This window comes from Rutidosis leptorrhynchoides, chromosome 1 (genome assembly GCF_046630445.1).
Source record: "Rutidosis leptorrhynchoides isolate AG116_Rl617_1_P2 chromosome 1, CSIRO_AGI_Rlap_v1, whole genome shotgun sequence".
Classification (NCBI taxonomy): Eukaryota; Viridiplantae; Streptophyta; class Magnoliopsida; order Asterales; family Asteraceae; genus Rutidosis; species Rutidosis leptorrhynchoides.
Window position 1 is genome coordinate 712,904,643 of NC_092333.1, and position 20,731 is coordinate 712,925,373.

The 20,731-nt window shown below is 31.9% G+C and overlaps 1 long non-coding RNA gene across 2 annotated transcripts; it reads right to left on the reverse strand.

Annotated features, from left to right (window-relative positions):
- Nucleotides 1–3,352: 3,352 nt before the first annotated feature.
- On the reverse strand, nt 3,353–8,385 carry LOC139886216 (uncharacterized). Of its 2 annotated transcripts, XR_011772327.1 has the most exons (4): nt 8,193–8,385; nt 6,614–6,719; nt 4,665–4,772; nt 3,353–3,653 (listed from the first exon to the last, which is right to left on the reverse strand). It is a non-coding gene; the product is annotated as an uncharacterized lncRNA (long non-coding RNA). The 2 variants fall into 2 exon arrangements; XR_011772326.1 differs by having other exon boundaries at nt 3,353–4,772.
- Nucleotides 8,386–20,731: the final 12,346 nt, after the last annotated feature.

Below are 20,731 nucleotides of genomic sequence, written 5' to 3' on the forward strand. Positions count from 1 at the left end.
TTCACTTGAAAAATGATATTAAGTTTTTTTTTTTTTAAAGGCAAGTTGTTGGCATCGAATACTCTCATTTGCCACGCACGCACGCGCTTTCGGGCAGGAAACCCTAACCGCATTACAGGGATCCGAACCTTATACCATCCCGAGGGGCAGGCGGTCAGACCTTTATAACTTCATTTTTGTATATTAATTACATTTATTTATGTATGATTCGATCCAATACTTTACAACGCGTTACCCATTTTTCAACCTGGTTCTTTTTAGCCCATTAACCACAACATCATATAATGGATTAAATCGGCCATGGATCAAGGCTGCAATGACCAAGAACTTCTTTATGCTAATGATAAAATGAAATAACGATAAAATAAATAGGAATATATCAAAAATAAAGTGAGTAGTGTACCTGCAATTTGTTATTCAAGTGACAATGATGGGAGAAATAAATGCTTACCATGAATTCAATTCAATTTCCATATCCTGATCGAACCCAAATGTTAAAAAATATTGAATATTTTATTAAACTCCCAACCTGATAGAAACACCACACATAAAAGTTAACAAAATAGTGAACTAACAAAGTGATGATGATGGAAGAAACAGATGCTTACCATCAATTCAATTCAATTTCCATATCATGATCGAACCAAAATCTTAAAAGATATCGAAAATATAAACCACAAATTTTAACAACTAACACTATGAACAGTTCCATACTGATCTTTATCCAAAACCTAAAAATAAAATTTAAGAAGATAATGACTTTAATCCTAATGAATAAAAAATTAACCAATTTAATCGGAGCATATAATGATTAAGAAACCCATTTTAAAACCCCAACGCCAAAATCAAACTTTTATAAACATAGAGGTGGAAACATATATAGCTGATTTGCGATTACAGAAAACATCTTTGGTAGCAGACGCGATGATGGTGGAGGAGAAGGGCACGCGTAGGGCTTAACGGAAACCCTAATTTGGAACAGATACAGATACATAGTACTCCGTATAATTTGTAATTGTGGGTTTAATTTTTATATATATAATTAATTAGTATAAATACAATTATGACATCATCTAGAGTGCCTAGATTTTTTTCTTTTTTATTTAAATTTTTTTTTAACAAAGAAAATTGTTTTTTTATGAAGTCATCATTTTAGGGTTATAATACAATCTATAGATGCATTTTGGAGTTTTACCTCTCGTAGCATTGGCCATTTCTCTTTCACTTTCACGGAGTGCTTCTGAATCGAAAATTTGAAATTATAATTGGCGTACTCGATCGTTGGAAACTAATTATATGAAGGTTTTGAACTGCCAGACATAATGAGAGGTAGAAAGAATTGATTTTTGTTAATTTTTGTAATTTAATTAGTTAAAGATTACGTGGATAGTTCCTGTGAATAGTTTTAACGGACTCAGTTACCTTCGTTAGGGTATGGGATGCAATTAGGACTTTAAAATGTTTTTAAGGATGAAAAATGCAAAAAATAAAATACATGGATGAAAGGGGCAAAAGTGAAGAACACAGAAACGAAATGAGCAATTTTGTCTTTATTTTTTTCAATTATTTTTATTTTAGTTATTCAATTTTTTAGTTTATGTCTCTAACTTTTTATTTTATGCTTTAACCCATTCGATTTTCAATATTTCTTCAAAGTTTTATTTTTTTTTTATTTTTTATTTTTATTTTTTTTTTTGTCGTTTCTCCCACATCATACAAGGTAACATAAAATAAAATTTTCCACTTTTAATATACTAAATTTTGTTTTATATATATATATATATATATATATATATATATATATATATATATATATATATATATATATATATATATATATATATATATTCTTTGAAACTATTATTGAGAATAACAGAATTTATATAATTTAAAAAGTTGATTCAAAAAATAAAACTATACTATAACTTTACAAATTATAATATTTACTAGCTGAAGACCCTCGAATTCGCGGGACTTTGTAAGGGTTTAATCAAGAGTAATGTTTATAATGAATGTAATAAATTAAAGTAGTAGTAGTTGTCTTATATTAAATTTAGGAACCCAAAATAAAAAAATCAAAAGATATATATAGTTAATAATATTAAAGATTTAACATTGTGTTCAAAAAATAAACATTGAAGAAACACATTTGTAATTAATAAAATAAATATACCGATTAAGATGAACAATTGTAATTTACACAATATACGGGTCATATGGGCATACATTTGTTTAGCTCCAACATCGTTATTGGTATTGGTATGCCCATGATAATACACTCACTAACACCTTCTATCTTGTCCGTTCTCCCAGTCACAGAAGCATTGACAGTTGATCTGATGTCATTTCAAAGGAAGCCAACATCACCACACTTTAATTTTCTGAACTCAAAATCTCTTGATCCCCAACACTTCCCCCATATTTATCAATTTAATAGAAAATTAGAATAATCTATGTTGCATGCTTTATATGCAAAACATTAGCAAAATAGATCTCACAAGCATAGGTGTCACATGAATATCGATTTACTTTATAATTCCATTAAATTAAATGACACTCCATCCGTTACAATCTAATTGCCCGAAAAAACTTTAATTAGGAAAGTACAATAATATTGACCAATAAGAATTCAAAGTGTTGCAGAAATCGGAATTACTTGGCGAATATGCTGTTTTTGCAACTTCGGGAGTACTCGGTCAAAAATAGTCAAATTTTTGAAAAAATTCTATCTATTCATGTATACGAATACCCGTTCACATGTTAAAAGTCAGTAAATGCATATTTAAGCTATCAATTGTTTAAAACATAACGATCAACACAACAATTGAGATACACACATTCTGAAGGTAAGAAAATAAGGCACGGGTTTGTTAAAATACAAAATGAAAATAAAATTGATTAAATAATAACTATATAAACATAGTATTATCATTATCATTAAACTTTATGAAAATATAGTATCTACACCAAGAAATTTCAAACCTCAATAATAACAAATGGATGATACAAAGAATGACACCACACAAATACAATTGCTATCATTTTTTAAAATTTAACATTCATATGTAATTTAACACCAGCACCATCACTGAAAAAATCTGACTAAACACACTCTTGACAAAGCTAAAATTGGTATTTGACAAAACAGAATACTAACAACATTTAGTTTCATTCAAACATTTCAGCAAACACTTGATGTGCATGATCAAATAATACAATATCAATCAATCATAAGTAGAGATTAGGAGCTTATACTTTAAAGACTACTATAAACAACATAAATATTTAACATAAAATTAATACTTCGATAATATAACTTAAAGCAAAGAAGAAGATATTTGTTTTCCTAGACTATCATATAATTAACCACTATTATTAGCAACATAAACATTTATAAGTATTTATTGATAAGTACCTAAGCATAAAAAACTTAAAGAAATGAAAATATTGGTTAGAAGTATAATCCTCTGTAATTAGGTTCAAATATTCATCCTCTGTCATTAACTAAAGAACACCTACACTTCAGTTCTTTATACATACGGGGAAGATAAGAAAGTGGCCTGCCTTAATTAAATAAACCGGTGCCAAAAATGACTTTGCTTGAATAATCTTCCCAAGTCTCATCTCCATGCGGAAATCCCGTTATGACAACCCTATGAAACAACAGCTTAACATGACTGAAAAATCCCATTTGTAACAAAAATGGTTATAAAAAAACATAAACCATCATTGATCCAAATCAAATCCAGTGCCGATCCATAACTTTACTAAGCTAACTACCAATGGGTTTAACCAAACAGATATAGAGGCACAAAAGTAAGAAAATTTAAGAAGGCCAAATCATAATTTTTTATTCGGGTAACATAAGGCGAAGAGAAAATATAATCATAAAAACCATATGAATCCAATTCTAAGGTAACAGATGAGGAGGATATGTCAAAACAATCAAGTTACAAACTATTAGTGGCAACACGGCAGGTCTTGCACGTTAGATAACTGGTCATATGAGCGTTTATTTAAAAGAAGCACAAATGCTCTGACTTTGGTCAGCTGTTAACGCCTTTCTTAATTCCCGACTCAGTTGAACCCATTTTTGTTTTTGATTAATAATGAACCCCCAACTATCTTAGGGTAGGAAATAAAATCACTGCTGTAAATGTTGGTTGAGTCAGCCGACACGTCGGTTTGGGGACTAACCCACCATTTCATCCAAAAAAGCTAAATGGAAGGTCTAAGTGTCTAACACCAAAAAGTCGAGTCAAAGTCGGTCAAAGTCAGTCTGAGTCGGTCAAATTTAAATATTTTTGAAATTTTTATGTTCTTTGTTTGATGTATTTATGTGTAAAACACAACCCAAATTGACATAGTATTAGATTATGTGTCAAGGTCTAATACTAATATGAGAGCTTATTAGCTAATTAGTCTGATGACCTCATGCCAAACTGGCTTGTTATACACTATGACTGTCAAGGTCTAGCTTGAATGGCCAGTCAGCAAGCCCGTACAATTATAAAGGACCCGTTTAGATTTTCCCCTTTAGTATTCCTATTCCTACAGAAATTTTTCATCTTCAGGGTTTCCATGCAAGAATTTAGCCTTTCAAAAATACTACAAATAGAATCTGGATATAATGTTCATCAACAAACCAAATATTCAATAGTTACATGTGTATTATCCTTTTGTTACGCAAGTAGGCCAGTCGAGAAACAATATGGCGTGTGGAATTTCGTACGATAGGCTCTTCCATTCCTACATAATGATCACGAACATACCTATTGATTGAACCAAGATAGACGTACTCAAGATATATATATATATATATATATATATATATATATATATATATATATATATATATATATATCAACAACAACAACAAAACCCAATATAATATATATATATATATTTATATATAGTGGTAGGATCAAGAGGGAAGTAACCAATCGGGGGGAAGCGGGGGAAGCAATTTTTTTTTTTCGTTTTTTGAAAAACTTTGTTCACGAACATTATAGATTGGATGAAAATAAGAACATTTAGAAAAGACACTTCGTGATGAATGTTATTATTTTGGCGGGAAAACGCTCGAAGAAGTAATATATAACAATTATCGTGTTTTTCGAGCATATGTTGAGGTTTTAGACATTAGGGTTTAGATATTAGGGTTTAGATATTAGGGTTTAGAAATTTAGGGTTTATGGTTTAGATTTAGGGTTTAGATTTAGGATTTAGATTGATTTTTTAACACGAACGGTTTAGAGTTTAGGGTTTAGGGTTTAGGGTTTGGTGTTTTGAGTTTATGGAATAAACCCAAAACACCAAACCCTAAACCCTAAACTCTAAATCGGGCTAAATTTTACTTCACAAAACATGAAGAAAAAAAACGTTAACATTCTTCACGAACAATATTATCTTGAATGTTATTTTTGTCGATCGTTTTCCCGCCAAAATAAAAACATTTATCACGAAGTGTCTCTACTAAATGTTCTTATTTTCATCCAATCTATAATGTTCGTGAACAAAGTTTTTTCAAAAAACGAAAAAAAAAAGTTTTTGCTTCCCCCCGATTAGTTACTTCCCTCTTGATCCTACCACTATATATATATATATATATATATATATATATATATATATATATATATATATATATATATATATATATATATATATATATATATATATATATATATATGTACACACATATGAAAAATAAAATAAATGTCGTATCGGTTAGTAGCAATAACATCAATGCATACAGAAGCAAAACGAAGCTATAAATACCTCGCGTATTCATTTAAGATAAAATATATGGGGAATGAAGTTGGGTCTCAATTACAGATTCCCAAGCGTACCCCTTTCGGGTAGGCGATACGGTAAGATGCATCAGTACAGAAGCTTTTTAATGAAAATAGTAAAAATGGTAAGATGATGTGCGCTAAAAAGTATCATGTCATGCTGTTAATCGATCAATAATAAGCTTGAGTTTCAAATTCATGATCTCTTAATTTGGATACTTAAGGTCTTAAGTTTTAACTTTTTGGGTCTAATCATTGAGATTCCTCTCTCAATTCTTGTCTCCGACTGCATTAGTTGCTTCAGGTTCAATAAATGTAACCCTTCACCCAGTCTGAAATCAAACTAAACATGATATATACAACCCATATATTTATAAATGGGTTGATTAGGGTCATGCTTTACGTCTAATGGGTTAATAAGGTTATAAAACCCGATTAGAAAAAACAAATGGGTTTTTTGTAACCCATCATGGCCGCAACCCATGATTAAGATATCATTTGTTTGACCGTCTAATATTTATGACTTCAAAAACTTTAATCGAGATTCCAGTTCCAAATCAGTTCTATAAATACTAAGTTTTATCTTCATTAACAATTAGCAAAACTATAATTATAGTAGAAACTTACATAGCTGCTCTCATTTTTGTATGCATTCGGTAGTTTAACCTATTATTATACGCAGAATCAACGACGACTTCACTTTTTTAAAACTCCAAATCTGGCTTTAGAAGCGTAGTACATATAACAGACCAACAACCACTACTATAACCTTTCTTTTAGCGTTTTCTAGTAAAAATTCATGATGGTAACAAGTTGCATACCTCATAATTAATGCGTCAAGTAATGAACAGAAAGGCAATATCTAATATCCTCAATGACCACCCCCCCTTTTTTGTTCTGCATATTCTCTGTAGCTTCATTTAATATCTGTGTCACATTACAATAAAGTCCATTAGCTACTATTAGTCAAAGTGTCATCTGCTACAAAAGACACAAACAATTTAGTAGCCAGGCAGAAAATCTCGAGCTGGTTGAAAGAAGATAAACTCGCTTCCTTAAGAGTTTCAATATATTAGACACTATCTCATTATCAAAGTACCATGTTGATAATTTTTGCCATATGAGTTATTCTTTTTAGCTGGTCCGATTCCACATAACAGAATATTGAACAGATATAGTATGACATTCGGATGGTATAAAAATTTGAAACAAAACCAATATAACTTGATATGAATAAAAATTAGGTACATATCGAATAGTTAACCTAGAAACTGGAATTTGGTACCTTCTGCATATGTTTAATTGAATCGAACCGTTGTATGAATCAAAAAGTAGTGTCAATCGATTTTTTCGAGATTCTGACGTGATTCGAGTTCGAATCGCAGTAACCTAAATTGAAAGTTGATACACGTATGCATATTTTCCGGTGATTTGCGGGCTTGCAGTTTCAAAAGAAAAGTATGAGCTAGCGAAAACATGGTATTAAAACTTACCCATTTTGCAGTGTTCCTTTATTGTAAAAAAGAGAAAATTTGCAGATAAGTCGAATATTAAAAAATAAAATGCACGAATATAAAATGAAAGAATTATGATATATACAACCCTCTGGGTTGATAGTCTGATATTTGCTTTGATATACAACCCATATTGTCATATACAATGGCCATTAAATCATCATACATCCACAACAAAGATGTGTGAAACACAATGGCCATTCAGATTTATAAACTGTAGAGGTATAATACGACTGTTTCCTGTATGAAACACAATTGATACAAAATAAAAAACAAAAACAAAAACAAAAAAAAAAAATCAATACCTGTTCTTCATTTTTACATATCAAGAGACAGTGATTATCAACAATTAATCATACGACACTCGTTTTACCCAATGAACACTGATAATCAATAATCTTAACTACTTGCCTAAATGACACAGAGATGCACAAGACTAATGTCATTATGACTAAGAACTTCAATGTACGCATTAATCGATTTGTAATATACACAACAAACAAAAAACAAAAGCACCCAAACAAACAAAATACACATTAGAGACCAAAATAAAAGCACCCAAACAACCTGATGACACCAAGCAAAGGTAAAAAAATACACAAATTGACGTGAATTTATAATAATTAACAACCATAATGATTATCGATACCTCAATTAAGATTACTATCGATTATCAATGATTTACGAATAGATGAATTGCCGGAAAAGCACTTAGATCGACAAAATTTCGTGATTGATTTACGATTTACGAATCGATGCAGACGGCTAGATTGGAACATACAATCGATACATGTAAATATAAATATAAATATAAGCAAATAGAATTTGAAGAAGGAGCAAAGCAACAAATCATACATGTAAATTATGAGCGATTGAAAATTCTAACCTGCTTATCCATAGAAGGGCAAACCGACCGAAGCTTATCAATGATTGACAGACAAGGCGATGAACTATCGGTAATCGATTCAATCAACTAATCGTTGATTAAAAAACGTACTGTTTAGGGTTTTCTTTTTTCTGAGTGTCGCGAATGATGCAACCTTAGTAACCCCTTCTTTGTTAGAAGCTCCCCGTGTTTTTTGTCTTCTTGATTTAGGGTATTTTAGGTACACTATGATAGTTTTTTGATTTATTGCCTAAGACCATTTTTAAGTCGGCGTCAGAGGGGTCCCGTCAGACGCGCTGGCAGTGGGTGACGCTCCCTGACGCTCCTAGTGGGGCGTTACGGTTGACGCGGGAGGGGCGTCAGTCAACTTTTTCACGAAAAAAAAAATGTGTCAGGGTTTCTGATTGGTCCACGTATTTTAATGATTTTAATTTTGTTTTTGTTTTTTTATTTAAATTATTTATATTCTTTTCTATATAAACACATCAAAACCCATCATTTTTAACCCATCAAACTCAATATTTTCTCTCATTTTAACACTTTCATTCAAATTTTTTTTTTGTTTTTGTTTTTTTTATTTATTTAAATTATTTATTTTCTTTTATATATAACCATCAAAACCTATCATTTTTAACACATCAAACTCAATTTTTTCTCTCATTTTAACACTTTCATTCAAATGATTTTTGTTTTGTTTTTTTTATTTGAATTATTTATATTCTTTTCTATATAAACCCATCAAAACCTATCATTTTTAACACATCAAACTCAATAATTTATGCAATGGTTAAATTTTATGTAATGATTAATTTTTTATGTAATGGTTAATTTTTATATGTTTTTTAATTATATGTAATATAATTTGTATGCATAATAAAATAAAATAAAAAGAAAAAATAAAACTAGTGGGATCTATTTAACACTGGAGTAGCGTCAGGGTTATTTTGGTGTTAGAGGGTGACACTGCCACGTCAGAGGCAGATTGCACTTTTTGGCCAAAAAGTAGACAATCTGCATGTGACGTCACAGGCAGGGTTATATATGGTCTAATAATAAAAGAGAATGAACATTGACCATTAGATGAAGGGGTACGTTAATGTCATTTGTTGATCTAAGAGTTTTAAAGTAAGTTTTAGAAAGATTTATTAGTTAATAAAAACTCTCTTCTAATATATAGTAGGATAGGATAGGATAGGATAAATTTATAACATGTAAACAGGTTAAAGAAAAAATTATATTGTTCGTCCCTGTAATTTACAACGAATTATGTGAATGGTCCGAGTACATTTATTTTGTTGTAGTTGGACAAGATAATTTGCATACGTTACGTGAGTGGTACCTGTTACTAATAATCAATCAAAACTCGTTAAATTTAAGCATGTGCTTTTCACATGACGGCCAATTCAACGTGTCATTATCCCCTCTCCCTTCTTTGACCTCTTCTCTTGAAACCCGGATAATTTTGAAACCCGAATTCTCTTGAAACCTATTTTCATTCATTCAAAAATTTCGATAATCAAACATTCATTTATTAAGATTTCATCTTGAGAATACTCATATTTCAATTTCATATTCCATAAAAGTTCAAATAATCAAAACAAAAACATAAATCAAATTCAAAACAAAATCATAACCAAAATAAAATCAAATCTAGAGCAAAAATCAAAATCAAAACTGAAACAAAACCAAATCCATTTCTAAACTTTAACATACGAACACCCAAAATCATTAGCATGTATATATATGATTGCGATGATTTTACACCTTTTGAGGCCCATCCCATGAAATCAATTTCATTCGATTAATCATCAAGATTTAAACAATCTTTTGAGACCATCTTACTTGGCACACCTACACTCATTTTGATCAACGTGATGCTACGTATCACCGGATTTGTGATTAAAAATCGAAATAAAAACAATTAATTAAAAATATATTAAAATAAATTACGGAGTATAATTTAACACCTGAGTTCTATTTGTGAATCATATCTAAACACTCAAACCATTACACATGCACATCTACATTTATGCTAGTAACGAAAATCAAATCACAAAATTGAATCGTTACCACTAATCGGGCCATCAATCACTAATTGGACCTTTAACGAATAATCATTTTTCTAAAGACAATAATTTTATAAATAAATAGAAATAAGACTAGCAAGAAGCTAGTATTTGCAAAGCTAAATGATAAACTCGACAAACACGACTCACGACTTTCACAACCAACACTAACCTCGAACAAGTATAAGACTGCAATCTAACATTCTAATAATTTACTCCTCATCCAAATCAACACCACACAAAACCACTTCAAGGGCAAACACCCGGTAGGAAGCATGTATACGGGAAGAAATTAATTACCATGGCCAACACACCGATAAAGCAAAACCCGTCAAACCTTAAACGAAACGGTCTCGATCACACAATCTAACCAAGTGGTGGTATCGTGAATGTAGAAATGTAAATGGAGAAACTATAACCGTCAAATCACAACCAACATCTACGTTTTATACCCTCGAACCACTGAAAACCACGAACACGAAACCAACATTGAAATAACCCGAAATCCCCTATCTAGTTTCAAAAACATAAATCACCAAAACACCACCCCTAACACCACGATCTAAAAAGCATCCAAAACAACCCGAAATTACCAACATAAAGCACCATTAATCACGAACTAATACCACAACTTATTTGAAACTAATACCCAAAATACAACCTGAAAACAAAATACAACCGGATAACTTTTTAATATATGCAACAAAGCACCATATCAAGGGTCAATATTTTAAAGTTATAATCAAGTTCACCTAATGAGTTTCCATCAACGAATTGTAAATTATGACATTCAAGTAGTATGCATATCAAATAGAGAATGAGATCTAGAGATATAGCGAGCCAGTAACAGTCTAAGCTCCCGAGGGCCAATACACGAAAAAAGACCAATGTTTACCTGTATCCATCAGATCTTAAAAACAACTCGAAACAACCCCGAAATGCCAGAAGTCACTCGACTACTACACACAAAAACAGAACGAAACACACAACGATTGTTAATAGTTTGAAAAAGTCGAACCTTTAACCACTAATCAGATCGTTAATTGACGCTGGAGGTGGGTCACTGATCGGTCCTTATTTGACACGATCGTTTATGCTTAACAACGTGAAAGTAACCATATTTGAGTGAAAAGCAAGGTACTTTGATGAGATTTCATGTATTATAGGTGAGAAAAGAGATTAGTGCAAAAAGGTGCGAAAAACGACATTTGGAGTCGAGTTGTGGAAAAAGTTGGAAAAATCAGAATTTTTACACTGGAGTAAATTACGCCAGCTTTCGAGTTTTTACGCCAGTGCAAATATGGGCGTAAATTACGCTAGCCCGGCGTAAATTACGCCAATGCAAGTTTCAAAATCAGGGGAAAAAATCATTTTTGGGCGTACAATTACGCCAAGTTTTTACGCTAGTACAATTATGGGCGTAAATTACGCCAAGGTGGGGTAAATTACGCCAATGCAATTTCGCTGATGCCGGATTTTGAGAGATTTTTGCTTTGAAAACAAGTTATTCACTCCCTATATAAGGGAAACCCTTAACTATGATTTTGGGACCTTTTTCCTTAGTTTTTAGAGCCCTAATCACATACAAAAACATCACAAAACATCATCAATCAAGGATTCAAGTCAAGATCAAAGGCGCTTTCATCATGATTCATCCTTCTATCATCGTGTTCATCATCATCAACATGCAAGGCTAATCTCCTTACTTTATTCCTTTCATTGAACAATTGTGTATTTATGATTTCATTCAAGTATTATTGTGATTCATAATTTGTAATGAAAAAGTCTTTTGATTTATGAATTTTTCAAGTTATTGTTTAATGCAAAATTATCGAATTTCATTATTGCAAGACTTATTATTGTGAATTGATAGTTGTTCTAAATCCACTTAGTGTTAATTTAGTTAAGGATAAAGACAAGCTATATAATTTACATGAAAGTGCCCAAGATAGTGTTTTGATAATTTGAAGAACTTATGTCTATGTAAGTTACATGAAAACTTGATAAAGTTCAATACTTTTTTGAATGAATTGTACCAATTGAGATTTGGAAGGAATAAAACTTTTAATCCATTGATAACAACTTTACATTTTTAATCTTTTGCTTATGCTTTTTGCTTTAAACCATTAAAGCTTTAAGTTTTCTTGTTTAATCTTCTTAATTAGTAAACGTGCTTTAGTTTAATCAAATCAACTCCTGAAAATTGCTTGCTTTTAACCACAATCTCCCGTGAAACGAACCTTACTTGCCCTAACTAGTTTAAGGTAATTAAGTTATTTTTGACGGGTACTTCGACGCCCATCAAATTTTGGCGCCGTTGCCGGGGAGGTGTGCGCTTGATTGCAAGCTCTTATTTGTAATTTGTTTTCTTTTAAATTTTAAAAAAGCTATAAAAATTATAAAACCTAAAAAAATCCAAAAATATTTTCTCATTTTATTAGTTTTGTTCAGTTTTACGCGTTGTGTTTTCTTGTTTGTGTTCTTTTTAGGTTGGCGGAAATCCTATTTGCAACAATGGCAGAGAGAGACAGACGAGGTGTGGATTCGTATTACCAACCGGGTGATTACGAAGATTACTCACCAATTGTTTATCCGGCTCCGAATGCGGATAACAACAGAAGATTTGAGGTTCGCCCTCAATTGATTTCTATTTTGCCAAACTACCGAGGTATGGCAACGGAAGAACCTTATGAGCATCACTGAGTTCAATGAGATTTGTGCTACAAATTGTAGTGACCCGAACTTTTTCATGATTATATATTATATGAGATTAATATTTACATGAATAAATGTTTCCAACATATTAAGCAATCAAACTTGTTAAGACTTGATTAATTGAAACGGATTTTTATGCAAACGTTTGACCACCCAGTTGTCCGATGATTCACGAACGTTATAACTTGTAAATGACATGATTAATATATATATATATATATATATATATATATATATATATATATATATATATATATATATATGTGTGTGTGTGTGTGTGTGTGTGTGTGTGTGTGTGTGTGTGTGTGTGTGTGTGTGTGTGTGTGTGTGTGTGTATATATGTATATGTTTAACATGATATAATAATAATTAAGTATCTCATTATGTATATTAACAATGAACGTTATACGAAAAATGAGACTACTAACTTACAAATTTCGAAACGATATATATATATGTAATGATTATCGTTGTAATAACGTCTTAATATTTATATATCGTATTAAGATATATTAACACACTATGTTATCATGATAACATAACAATTTAACATCTCATTAGATATTATAACAATGGATTAATTACATTAAACGAGATCGTTAACTTAAAGGTTTCGAAACAACACATGCATGTAACGACTAACGATGATTTAACGACTTAATTAAAATGTATATATATGTAGTGTATTAAGATGTATTAATACACATTTGAAGGACTTCGAGACATATATCAAAATACTTATACTTAACAAAAATGGTTACAATTACATTCCCATTTGTTTTCATTAACAATTCTACTCGTATTCATTCAGTATTCGTACTCGTATTATACCCAGCTTCTCGAAGTATTTACTATTGGTATATACCAATAGTAAACTCCAATGATCAGCCATGAATGAGTCATAACCCATGATCATGAATTTTTTTTTATCTTATACTTGATATTTATGCACGAAAACAAAAACTAGTAACCTTATATTGACTAAACATTAGGCATTTTTTTCAAACAACACACACATCACATTTCTTTGATTTTCTAATCTAAATTCTCTCCATCCTAACTCTCTCTAAACTCAAGAACATCTCTACTTCGGTAACATTGATCATCTAGGTCAATCTAGCTCAATTACAATCAAGAAACATCTTCATTCAAGAACACATCAAGAACACTTCACAAATACTTTCAAGTTTACTAGATTACTTCCAAGCTTTCAAATCCATTTCAAGTAATCATCCAAGATCAAGAAACCTTTATTATTTACAGTAGATTATCTTTCTAAATCAAGGTAATAATCATATTCAAGCTTTGATTCGATTTCTATAACCATAAGTATCTTAATTCAAATAGTAATCTTACTTGAACTTGTTTTCGTGTCATGATTCTACTACAAGAACTTCCAAGCCATCATCCTTTGAAGCTCAAGTTATTTTTTATCATTTCCAGTAGGTTTACCTACTATACTTGAGGTAGTAATGATGTTTATAACCTTGTTCGATTCGTATATATATAACTATCTTATTCGAAGAATATAGCTTGTAATCACCAGAACATAGTTTAGTTAATTCTAAACTTGTTCGCAAACAAAAGTTAATCCTTCTAACTTGACTTTTAAAAACAACTTAACACATGTGTTATATCTTTATGATATGCTAACTTAATGAATTAAAACTTGAAAACACGATAAACATCGTAAAATCGGACATACGCCGTCGTAGTAAAACCGGGGGCTATTTCGGGTTGGATAATTAAAAATTATGTTAATCTTTGATTTAAAAGATGTTCTTAAGGGAAAATGATATTTCTTATGAACATGAAACTATATCCAAAAATCTTGGTTAAACTCAAAATAGAAGTATGTTTTTCAAAATGGTCATCAAGATGTCGTTCTTTCGACAGAAATGACTATCTCTCTCAAAAACAACTTGTAACCTGTATTTATGACTATAAACCTATACTTTTTCTGTTTAGATTAATAAATTTTGGTTCAATACAAAACCATATCAATTTGATTCACTCAAAACGGATTTATAATGAAGAAGTTATGGGTAAAACAAAATTGGTTAAAAATGCTTAATATGACTACGTGATTATTTTACAAAAATCTATACTAACCATATCCTAGCTAACTTTTATTGTATTATACATGTATTCTAACATGTTTTATGTATTTCCTTATTATATACTAATCTTGATTAGTTAAGACAAGTTACACAATACGACATCATAATATGCATCGATAAACCATAGACACGTATACAATGTTTTGACATATCATATTGACATCATGTATATATTATTTTTGGAACAACCATAAGATACTATATGCGTTAATCTCGAGTTAGCATATAATGGGTCGAGGTTGATTCCAAAATAATATACCATGGGTTGTGATCGAGCCTGAGACATGTATACAATGGGTCGTGGAGTGATTCGAGATAAAATGCATAATATGGGTCTTGATTATATTAAGAAAGTGTAATATGTCTTGATTATTTCAGGATGATATATCAATTTAATTATGTACTACTAACTGTGGACTACTAATTGTGGACAACTAAAGTTGGACTGCTAACTTGATAATGTAAATCATCAACACGTAATAAAAATATTGATGTGAATATATTTCTATCATACTTTGATATATATGTATATATTTTTTATAGGTTCGTGAATCGACCCGTGGCCAAGTCTAATTCTCGACGAATTGAAAATCTGTGAAAGTGAGTTATAGTCCCATTTTTACTATATAATATTTTGGGATGAGAATACATGCAGTTTTGAAAGTATTTTACAAAATAGACACAAGTACTTGAACTACATTCTATGATTGAATTATTATACCGCGTATCCCTTTTTGTTTAGTCTGGTAACCTAAGAATTAGTGAACGCCACTAATTGACGCGAATCCTAAAGATAGATCTATGGGCCTTGACAAGCCCCAGTCAGAGAATTTGAACTGCTTTAGTACTTCGAGATTTATATTATATACAGACGAGGTGCCTGTATGGGGATATGCTAGATGCATTTTTATTAATGTCGGTTACCAGGTGCTAATCATATGAATGATTTTTATACAGATTTCCTTATATCTGTGTGCGAATTTATAAATGAAATCTGGTGGTCTATTATTACAATTTGATATATATAGGTTAAACCTATAACTCACCAACATTTTTGTTGACGTTTAAAGCATGTTTATTATCAGATGATTATTAAGAGCTTCCGCTGTCGCATGCTAAATAAAGACAAGAATTAGAGTCTGCATGCTTGTTTAATACTGTTTAAAAACTGCATTCGAGAACTTATGTTGTTGTAATATATTATTATTGTAAACCATTATGTAATGGTCGTGTGTAAACGTTATATTTTAGATTATCATTACTTGATAATCTATGTTATGTCTTCAAAACCTTTGTCGATAAAATAAAGTTTATGGTGTGTTTTAAAAGCGAATGCGGTCTTTGAAAAACGTCTCATATAGAGGTCAAAACCTCGCAATAAAACCAATTAATATGAAACGTTTATAATCGATATGAACGGGGCATTTCAGTTGGCATCAGAGCATTGGTCTTAGAGAACCAGAAAAATTGAATTAGTGTGTCTAACCGAGTTTGTTAGGATGCATTAGTGAGTCTGGACTTCGACCGTGTTTGTTTAGAAACAATTTCTTAACACTTTTGTTGAAAACTATATATTTTTGACATGTAAATATTATGTGATATATTAATCTCTTAACGTACTTTCTATTGTGTGATAGATGTCTACTTCTAGTATCAATCCCATCGAGTCACCTAATAACAATGATGAGTCGGATATATTTTGGGAAGATTCACAAATTCCGGAAGAAGAGGAACCGGAAGAAGAGGAACCGGGAGAAGAGGAACCGAAAGAAGAAGAATCGGAAGAAGAAGATCCGGAGGAGGAAATGTTAAAAATCACAGAAAATCGGTTAGATAAAAAGAAATCCTCAACCAATGGACCAAAGTTAAAAATGGTTTATAGTGTCTCCGCTGAGGAGGAAAAATATTGGGAAGATTACCAATTTTCTGATGAATCGGATCCCGATGAGGATTCCGATGAAGTAATAGAAATTACTCAGACCCAATTTAATAAAGAAAAAGAAAACAATAAGGTAAAATCTATCAAACTAGAGAAAACCTATCCCAAACCCGAGGAACTATATGTTAACATGAAATACCCTGATGGAATATACCGTAAATACCCGTATTTCTTAAACTTTAACTATAGTCTGGGAACATCTAAGGAACCAGAATTTTCCAAACCATTTGTGAAAAGAACTCCTCGTATGAGTACTGGCCCGTTTATCCCTAGGAAATTAGCAAAACGAACCGATTCCGAGGAAGATGAAGCAAACAAGTCTGAATAAAAGAGTTGAAGTCATTTACTCTTACCATGGCTTGTAATATATGTATGATAACGTGCTTGTGCTTTTATGCTGTATGTAAAATATCGGTATGGTATGATTGTAAGATATTGTATCAAAAATGTAAGCATGAAGTATTATTGAATTAAGTTTTTTATGATAGAATATTATTTCGATGGTAGTAGTTAATTTTTGTGCTAGCTATTAAGTATGAACTTTAACGGGTAGGTACTATCCGAATTAAAATTATAAAACGCTAATATGAAGAAAAGGCTTTTATAAATAAGTTCATATTATGCTACGAAATACTACTCTTAATATTGTATATGATTAACTAAATTCTTTTGACTATTTTTGAAGGAAATGGCACCGACTACTCGTCAGAACTTGAATATAAGCGAGGAAGAATTCCATGTTTTCCTTGCTGCGAACATAGCCGCAGTACAAGCTGCGATGCAAAACAACAACAATAATTCAGAGTCCAGCAATGGAACAAATTCCACAAGAAATCGTATAGGATGCTCCTACAAAGAATTTACTGCTTGTAAACCCCTTGAGTTCGATGGAACCGAAGGACCAATCGGATTAAAACGGTGGACCGAGAAGGTCGAATCGGTGTTTGTCATAAGTAAATGTGTTGAAGGAGACGGGGTAAAGTACGTTACGCATACCTTCACATGTACGGCGTTAACATGGTGGAATACATATCTTGAACAGGTGGGACAAGATGCTGCTTACGTGCTACCGTGGTCAGCATTCAAACATATGATAACTGAGCAGTACCGTCCCAGAAACGAGGTTAATAAGCTCAAAATAAAGCTTAGAGGGTTACGAGCACAAGGATTCGATATTACCACATATGAAAGACGGTTCACGGAGTTGTGCTATTGTGTCAAAGAGTGTTCGAAGATGAAGAAGAGCAGATCAACGCATTTGTAAAAGGGTTACTAGAGAGGATTCAGGAGGATGTGAGTTCAAGCACGCCCACTTTAATGCAAAAGGCAAGTCGAATGGCTCACAAACTCATAAACTAAATTGAGGAAAGAATTAAGGAGCAGGCAGCCGAGGAGGCCAAAATGAAACAAGTTAAGAGAAAATGGGAAGAAAACAGTGACAAGGGTCACCAGTATAACAACAATAACAACAATCACAACCATAATCGCAACAACAATCCCAACAACCGCAACATCAATCGCAACAACAACAATCGCAATCTCAACAACAACTACAACAACCGTCCCAACAACAATAACCAACCATCTCCATAACAACAATGGCAACAAAAACCAGAACATTCAATGTCTAAGGTATGAAGGGTACCATCCGGAAAGGTTCTGTACGGTAGTATGTACCAAGTGTACTAGAAGTGGGCATAGTGCAGCGAAGTGCGAAGTCTATGGACCAATGGCCAATAAGAGGAACAGGGCAAATAATATTATTACTTGTTACGGTTGAGGGAAGACGGGCCATTTCAAAAGCACCTGCCCAAATCAAGGGAACAATAGTGGGCAAGCCCGTGGAAGAGCCTTTAATATCAATGCAATAGAAGCGCGGGAAGACCCGGAGCTTGTTACGGGTACGTTTCTTATTGACGATAAACGTGCTTATGTTTTATTTGATTCGGGTGCGGATAGAAGCTATATGAGTAGAGATTTTTGTGCTAAATTAAGTTGCCCATTGACGTCGCTGGATAATAAGTTTTTACTCGAATTAGCAAACAGTAAATTAATTACAGCAGATAAAATATGTCGGAACCGAAAAATTAAACTGGTTGACGAAACGTTTAAGATTAACTTGATACTAGTAGAGTTAGGGAGTTTTGGCGCGATAATTGGCATGGATTGGTTGAAAAATGAGAACGCAGAGGTCGTTTGCTACAAGAATGTGATTCGCATTCTGAACGAAAAGGGAAAACCCTTAATGATATACAGAGAAAAGAACAACGCGAAGTTAAATCTTATTAGTAGCTTGAAGGCGCAAAAGCTAATAAGAAAAGGTTGCTATGCCGTTCTAGCACACGTGGAGAAAGTCACATCCGAAGAAAAGAACATCAATGATGTTCCCGTCACAAAAGAATTTCCCGATGTATTTTTGATAATGCTAAAAACGAACATATATTTCATAGCATTATTCCTCAAGAAAGACAAGCTTTTAGTTGCAATTGTTCTATTTACAAGTGATATTCGTTTAAATAATAAAAGGTGAAGACAAAAGACAGATTCGACGAATTGAAGACGCAAACGACCAAAAAGCTCAAAAGTACAAAATACAATCAATAAGGTTCCAATTATTGATAAGAAACGTCTCAAAATTACAAGAGTACAAGATTCAAAACACAAAGTACAAGATATTAAATTATTCGCAAGGTCGTTCGAAAATTCGGAACCGGGACCAGAGTCAACTCTCAACGCCTGACGCAACGGACTAAAAATTTCAAGTCAACTATGCACATGAATATAATATAATATATAATTAATTCTTAAAATTAATATATATATTATATTATATTTAAAAACCATCGGCATAAAAAAACAAAGACTTTTGAGTCTCCCCAGCTGGCCATGCGATCGCATGGCCTGGAAGGCATAAATCCATGCGATCGCATGGTGCACAGTTCCAGTCCACATGCCTATAAAAATCGAGCTTTGGTGCACCACAAAAACACATCTTTTTCTTCTCCTCATTCAACGTATAATATTTATATTTATATTATAATTTTAATTTTAATTTATAATAATAAGGGTGTGTTAGCGAATGTTGTAAGGGTGTAAGTCGAAATTCTGTCCGTGTAACGCTACGCTATTTTTAATCATTGTAAGTTATGTTCAACCTTTTTAATTTAATGTCTCGTAGCTAAGTTATTATTATGCTTATTTGATCTGAAGTAATCATGATGTTGGGCTAAAAATATTAAAATTGGGTAACTGGGCTTTGTACCATAATTGGGGTTTGGACAAAAGAACGATACTTGTGGAAATTAGACTATGGGCTATTAATGGGCTTTATATTTGTTTAACTAAATGATAGTTTGTTAATTTTAATATAAAGATTTACAATTGAACGTCCCTATAAATAACCATATACGCTCGATCGGACACGATGGGCGGGGTATTTATATGTACGAATAATCGTTCATTTAACCAGACACGGGAATGGATTAATAGCCACTAGAATTATTAAAACAGGGGTGAAATTATGCACAAGGACACTTAGCATAATTGATAACAAAGTATTAAAACCTTGGGTTACATTCAGTCGACATCCTGGTGTAATTATTAAACAAAGTATTAAAATCTTGTTACAGTTTAAGTCCCCAATTAGTTGGAATATTTAACTTCGGGTATAACGATAATTTGACGAGGACACTCGCACTT